Genomic DNA, 6,155 nt, shown 5'->3' on the forward strand with positions numbered 1-6,155 from the left:
AGGCCGTACGATGACCTACTAGTTGCTAATTTGTGTCATTTTTGGCTCTTGTGGAGAGTTGTTTCATTGGCAATCCTACCACATCTTCTTTTTTTATATGATGTTGTCAGTTTATTTTCGATTTATTTATGACTTTGACTGTTCCTCTGGAATCTTTCTAATGACCCCTAACAATAACCACTCATTTAAATACATCATAAAATATTAAAATGTAAAAAAGTGCTTGTTATCACTGAATGGTAAATATTGTTTTAGTGAAAGTGAATATACATTGTACCTGAGACTACTATAACACAGAGATTGGTCACTTCCTGTACTGACCAGTCAAATCGTGATTATTTTTGTGTCATCGATAACATCTGAGTCACGTGACATGATGGGTTCGAGAAGATGGGAAAATCCGCCATCTTTGACTGCTGAAGAAAAATAATTATTTAGCGAATTTGTATGTTTAAAGAGGTTTATATTTCGGTAAGTGTGAATATAACATTGAGATAATCATTATTGTTATAGTAGTCTCAGATTGTACATTGTATAAAACAAGGATTTAAGTTGATTCAACTACTATTCTGGACAAAGAAAGATAACTCAAATTTTCAAAGAATATTGAAAATGTCTTGCTATTGCACAATATTGAGCAATTAGATATTTCTTGCCATGCACAATACTGTGCAATTGCCCCATGCTGTGCAATTGAAGATTTCTTGCCATTCCGCAATACTGTGCAATTGAAAATTTCTTGCTTTTGCACAATACTGTGCAATTGAAGATTTCTTGCTATTGCTGAATACTATGCTAATTTTAGATCCTGATTTGGACCAACTTGAAAACTGGGCCCATAATAAAAAAAACTATGTACATGTTTAGATTCAGCATATCAAAGAAGCCCAAGAATTCATTTTTTGTTAAAATCAAACTTAATTTAATTTTGGACCCTCTGGTCTTTAATGTAAACCAATTTGAAAACGGGACCAAAAATTAAGAATCTACATACTCAGTAAGATAAGGCATATCAAAGAACCCCAATTATTCAATTTTAGATGAAATCAAACAAAGTTTAATTTTGGACCCCGATTTGGGCCAACTGGAAAACTGGGCCAATAATCAAAAATCTATGTACATTTTTAGATTCAGCATATCAAAGAACCCTAAGTTTTCAATTTTTGATGAAATCAAACAAAGTTTAACTTTGGAGCCTTTGGGCCCCTTTTTCCTAAACTGTTGGGACCAAAACTCTTTAAATCAATCCCAACCTTCCTATTATGGTCATTAACTTTGTATTAAAATTTAATAGATTTCTATTAACTTAAACTAAAGTTATACTGCGAAAACCAAGAATAATGTTTATTTGGGCCTATTTTGGCCCCTAATTTTCTTAACTGTTGGAACCAAAACTTCTAAAATCAATCCCAACCTTTCTTTTGTGGTCATAAACCTTATGTCAAAATTTTATAGATTTCCATTTACTGAAACTAAAGTTATACTGCGAAAACCAAGAAAATGCTGATTTTGGCCCTTTTTGGCCCCTAATTCCTAAAATGTTGGGACCAAAACTCCCAAAACCAATTCCAAACTTCCTTTTGTGGTCATAAACCTTGTGTTAAAATTTCATAGATTTCTATTCACTTTTACTTAATTTAGAGAGCGAAAACTAAAAGTATTCGGACGCCACAGACGACGACGACGCAAACGTGATACCAATATATATACGACGAAAAACATTTCAATTGTTGCGGTCGTATAAAAAGGTAACAAACCATCCTTGTTGAACAGGCTCTGCAATCACTCCTAAAAAGTTTGACAGCCTACTATTTATATTATTGAAATGGGACTTGTTAGAAGATCTTGCCTTGATGATTTCTTTTTGGTATTTAAAGTGCCTAATAATAATTTTTACCATGTAAGCCCCCCCTCCCCACAAAAAAAAATTAAATAAATAAAAAAATAATTATAAATATCGTTATTAAAGGGCAATAAATCCTAGGAGACGAGACATCGGACAATTTCCTCTACCGTGATTGTCTTAATTAAAGATCTTGTCTTGTTGATCCTTTGTTGCTTATTTAAGTTTCTATCTATCTTTTATAACTTTTAAGATATAAGACAAAAATGCAAAACATTGTTAAAACTCACAATCAAAAGTTAACTCTAATAAGGAGTCGGCTGACGATTTTAACAATAGAACTTGCCTTGCTGAACATTTTTGCAATTTAATGTTTCTCTATAATAGTTTTCAAGATAAGAGGCAAAAATGAAGAAAACAGGTCAAATTTGTCATATAAGGGCAATAATTTCTATAACAAGTCATTTGACAATTTTGACGTATATGAACAACTGTTGGAGCCCACCATCCTGACAATTTTTACTTTCGTCAGATTTGCTCTATTAATAACAGTTTTCAAAATTATGGACAGACTTGCATATTTACACCATGTTCTATTTTAAACCTTGACGCCCATATTGGTTGACAAATTTCTTCAACTAGATACCCTAAATTTAGCCAAGTAGTTACAGAGAAGATTTATGTCAAAAGTTAACAGACGCCGATTACAAGGACGACAGACGCCAAGTGACGAGAAACTCTTTTACGTTTCTCGCATGTTTTCTTCTAGTTTTTTTTCTATGTAGTTAAAAGTACTTGGGTTTGGTAGCTGTTCGCTATAGGTCTTGATTGTTGGATCTTATGTTGACTTCTAAGTTTTTTGTTGGTTGCTTTTCAATCTGAACATATAAAGCAGCCCAACATAAGACATTCAACAGGATGTGAATACTGTACATGTATGATGATTTTAAAACAAGATGTCTAATGCACAGTTTCACAATGGGATCGTTTATGGCAATGACATATCTTGGAAATCTGCACGAAAAATAATTTGTGTGTCCATCTTTACTGTATCTAGAAATTTGGAGGTCCTGCACAGATGAATACCTCTGGGACTACATATAACATTTTACATTAGGTCCAACAAATAAGAAATGTTAAAAATGCACGGTGAGATGTCCATATTTTTCGTTTTTGGAATTCGATAGATATCTATTATCCCCGGCTTAGTATATATCTAGGATTTTGATTGGTTAACGCACGTCGTTACAAAACCCATAGCCCCTGGGTGTTGCTAACCCATATCCTAAGCTGGTTCTCGGCTGACTACTACACTTTGTTCATAGACAGCCGGTGTGAGCCGATCTACTGTAGAATCTGATTAGTCGACCAATCAAATTACGTGTATTACACAACTCTTCATTTTGTACACATGCAGTTTTTATTTTACAACAATCCAAGAAATGTTATCGCAAATGAAAAGGAATCATTTATTTTCCTTCCAATAATCCAATGGAACATTTTTTTCACAGGTTAAAATGTATTGTCGAAACCACAGCCTTCAATTCAAAAGTTTCCATTTTGTATGACGTCACGTTGACTTGCGAAAATCGTTCATGAAGTTTCGCGGAATTTTATTTTCATGTCAAATTTAATATACCTTTTTCGATATTTTTTCTTTATTCAATGCAAAAGATTATTTAAATTTAGAATAGGGATGTATTTGACGCATTAATTAATGCTTTTCTATGCATAAGAAAACATATTGTTCTGTTTGTTTTATATATACATGTTCTGATATTGAACGTTGCTATCAATCGGAACAACTCGGCCTTTCTGGTTGCACGAAGAAGCTATTGTACTGCGTAGCGAGAATGGCCGAGTAGTTACGATTGCGTTGCTATGTAACAAAGTATCTTCCAATCTCGTTAAAATCTCCAGGGCAAAATTTTGCCCTAAAAATCTTTACTAATCATTGATATTATGTTGATAGCTCTAAATATAAAGCTTTATTACAACTGTCACATTACCTCAACATTAACAAAAGAAAACGAAACATTAATCCATGAACGATGAAAATGAGGTCAAGGTCAGATGAACCATGCCAGGCAGACATGTACAGCTAACAATTCTTCAATACAACAAATATAGTTGACTTATTTCTTATAAATTAAGAAAAAAAGACCAAAACACAAACACTTAATACTTAGCAATTGAGTGTGAAAATGAGATCAAGGTCAAATAAAACCTGCGTAACAGACATATAGATCATAAAATATTTCCATACACCAAATATAGTTGACCAATGCATAAAGTGTTAAAAAAATTAGACCAAAACTGAACCAGATGCTCCGCAGGGCGTAGCTTTATACGACCGCAGAGGTTGAACCCTGAACGGTTGGGGCAAGTATGGACACAACATTCAAGCTGGATTCCGCTCTAAATTTGGATTGTGATTAAATAGTTGACACAGCATAGGTTTCTGACACAGAATGAATGTATTCAAATGAACTTAAAATTTTTGTTTTCTCTTAGAGCAATTCACTATGCTGTTGAATATTAATCCTCTCAAAAAAATGTTTGAAGAAATTTTCTTTTTATTTATGAAATTTCAAATGAGAAAAATTGAACCCAATTTTTTAATCACATCCCCCTTTCCCTTATTCCAAAACTAATTTCAATTAAAATATTCTAATGGAGTTTGCAACAATTACTACTCATTTAAATACATCATAAAATATTAAGATGTAAAAAAACTGCTTGTTATCACTGAATGGTAAAGATTATTTAAATTTATCAGTTGGTAGTAAAAAGTGAATATACATTGTATATTGTATATAACAAAGATTTAAGTTGATTCTGGACAAAGAAAGATAACTCCAATTAAAAAAAATTCTTGCAGATATTTCTTGCTTACTATACTGGACAAAGAAAGATAACTCTTAATTAAAAAAAAAATTGCTATTTCACAATATTGTGAAATTAGATATTTCTTGCCATTGCACAATACTGTGCAATTGAAAAGACTTGCTATTGCACAATACTTAATATAATAATTTTAGATCCTGATTTAGACCAACTTGAAAACTGGGCCCATAATCAAAAATCTAAGTACATGTTTAGATTCAGCATATCAAAGAGGCCCAGGAATTTTATTTTTTTTAAAATCAAACTAAGTTTAATTTTGGACCCTTTGCACTTTAATTTAGACCAATTTTAAAACTGGACCAAAAATTAAGAATCTACATACACAGTTAGATTTGGCATATCAAAGAACCCCAATTATTCAATTTTTGATGAAATCAAACAATGTTTAATTTTGGACCTCGATTTGGGCCAACTTGAAAACTGGGCCAATAATCAAAAATCTAAGTAAATTTTTAGATTCAGCATATCAAAGAACCCAAAGGTTTCAATTTTTGTTAAAATCAAACTAAGTTTAATTTTGGACCCTTTGGACCTTAATGTAGACCAATTTGAAAACGGGACCGAAAATTAAGAATCTACATACACAGTTAGATTCGGCATATCAAAGAACCCCAATTATTCAATTTTGATGAAATCAAACAAAATTTAATTTTGGACCCTTTGGGCCCCTTTTTCCTTAACTGTTGGGACCAAAACTCCCAAAATCAATACCAACCTTCCTTTAATAGTCATAAACCTTGTGTTTAAATTTCATAGATTTCTATTTACTTATACTAACGCTATGGTGCGAAAACCAAGAAAAATGCTTATTTGGGTCCCTTTTTGGCCCCCAATTCCTAAACTGTTGGGACCGAAACTCCCAAAATCAATACCAACCTTCCTTTTGTGGTCATAAACATTGTGTTTAAATTTCATTGATTTCTATTTACTTTAAAGTTATTGTGCGAAAACCAAGAATAATGCTTATTTGGGCCCTTTTTTGGCCCCTAATTCCTAAACTATTGAAACCAAAACTCCCAAAATCAATCCCAACCTTTCTTTTGTGGTCATAAACCTTGTGTCAAAATTTCATAGATTTCTATTAACTTAAACTAAAGTTATAGTGCGAAAACCAAGAAAATGCTTATTTGGGCCCTTTTTGGCCCCTAATTCCTAAAATGTTGGGACCAAAACTCCCAAAATCAATACCAGCCTTCCTTTTATGGTCATAAACCTTGTGTTAAAATTTCATAGATTTCTATTCACTTTTACTAAAGTTAGAGTGCGAAAACTAAAAGTATTCGGACGACGACGACGACGACGCCAACGTGATAGCAATATACGACGAAAATTTTTTCAAAATTTGCGGTCGTATAAAAACTTAACTTTGACCACTGAACCATGAAAATGAGGTCAAGGTCAGATG

The sequence above is a fragment of the Mytilus trossulus genome, chromosome 7, assembly GCF_036588685.1.
Source record: "Mytilus trossulus isolate FHL-02 chromosome 7, PNRI_Mtr1.1.1.hap1, whole genome shotgun sequence".
In the NCBI taxonomy this organism is placed as follows: domain Eukaryota; kingdom Metazoa; phylum Mollusca; class Bivalvia; order Mytilida; family Mytilidae; genus Mytilus; species Mytilus trossulus.